The sequence below is a fragment of the Rhinolophus sinicus genome, linkage group LG17 (genome assembly GCF_036562045.2).
Source record: "Rhinolophus sinicus isolate RSC01 linkage group LG17, ASM3656204v1, whole genome shotgun sequence".
In the NCBI taxonomy this organism is placed as follows: Eukaryota; Metazoa; Chordata; class Mammalia; order Chiroptera; family Rhinolophidae; genus Rhinolophus; species Rhinolophus sinicus.
This window is the reverse complement of record NC_133766.1, coordinates 4,428,093-4,429,565: the sequence shown is the minus strand read 5'-3', so window position 1 is coordinate 4,429,565 and position 1,473 is coordinate 4,428,093.

Below are 1,473 nucleotides of genomic sequence, written 5' to 3'. Positions count from 1 at the left end.
GCCGACCAACCAATCAGCGCGGCGAGCTTTGACACGAGGCCCCATCTTCCTCGCCGCAGGGTCCCGCTCCCTCCGAGGCTGCCCCCGGCGGTGCCGGACCAACTACCTAAGGAAATCTCGGCCACGCAGACAATCATTTCCCCTGGGCTGGCTCTGCTGTCTCTCTCTTGTCTCCTGTGCTCGTTGGGTTAATTGCTTCAAGCGATAAGGGGGGAAGAAGACAAGGGGATAAAGGTGCAGCTACACAGGCAGTTAGGAAGCGGCCCCGTGTGGCTGGCGGAAAAGGGCCGATGTCAGCGCCTTGGGGGTCCTCCCACCTTCTCTGGGGCCCAGCCCTCTACCTGGTGGTCCTGAGGTGTGTACTCTGGCGCGTGCAGGTTCTTTGCAAAACTGCGCTGGGATTAGCCATTGACTCAAGACAATGTCCTGCCCTAGGTGTTTCATTACTAAGAAACGTGTTGAAGGACTGGGGTGTAATGAATGGAAAGGGAACGGACACGTTGAACAGGGTTTCTCTGCGTAGCTAGGTCGCCCCAGGCCGCAGCGTCTCCCAGATTTTTTGTCCCTTGTGGGTTGTGTCCTTGATGTTTTGTAGGTGATTCTTGCTAATCCATAACGTTTCTCCGAGAGATGGCTAAATCTTTCTCCTTGAAAAGGGTCTCGTCTGTTTTCCTGGTTCGGGAAGGCAATGGGAAAGGTCGGCCCTGGGAGGTGGGCAAATACTCGGGCTTCCCCCGCCTGGAGTCCTCATTTTCTTCCTTGGTGTGGTTCTGCCTTGAACACTTAACCTTCTGGGCGTCCATTGTCTCACTTTTAATAAGATTTCGAAAGTTAAAAGGTAGGAGCGTTGTCCAAGACCATATAGGTCAGGATGATTTCGAAGAGACCAGTTATTCCATTTATTCATGTTTCTCTTCTCACTATGTAATAGCCCTTCAGAAAACTTGTATTTTGGCGTAAAATCCGAGGTGTGGCCTTCCACTTTAGTGTCTCAGTCTTTTTAAACAAGTTGAAATAAAGGAGGGGACTGAAAGCAGAATACCACACCAGAGAGTTGACATGCGTTGTCATGCAGGGCGTCCGGCGGGGTCCCTGCTCCCGCTCCCCACACAAGAACGCAGGATATGGTGAGGCCCAAAAGGAACACCCACGGAGCCATAGGTAGGGGAGTCATACCACTATATTCTCCTGGTGGCACTATACTCTCACTGGAGGCTGGATCCACACTGTCCGCAAACCGCCATCCACGCTTGCCAGCCCAGCCGCCATCTTCTTGCTAGGCCCATTCTTTTCTCTCTTCTCTCTCTCTCTCTCTTCTAGCATAGCCACAGCAGTTATATTAGTGGCCAATGGCTCACTGGTTACAGCTGACGGCCAGCTAGCCACAGCTGATGGCCAACCAATCACAGTTGATGGCCATTTACTACCTGAGCCAGCACCTGTCTATGTGAGGCCGAGAGCCTGGAAAGTGCT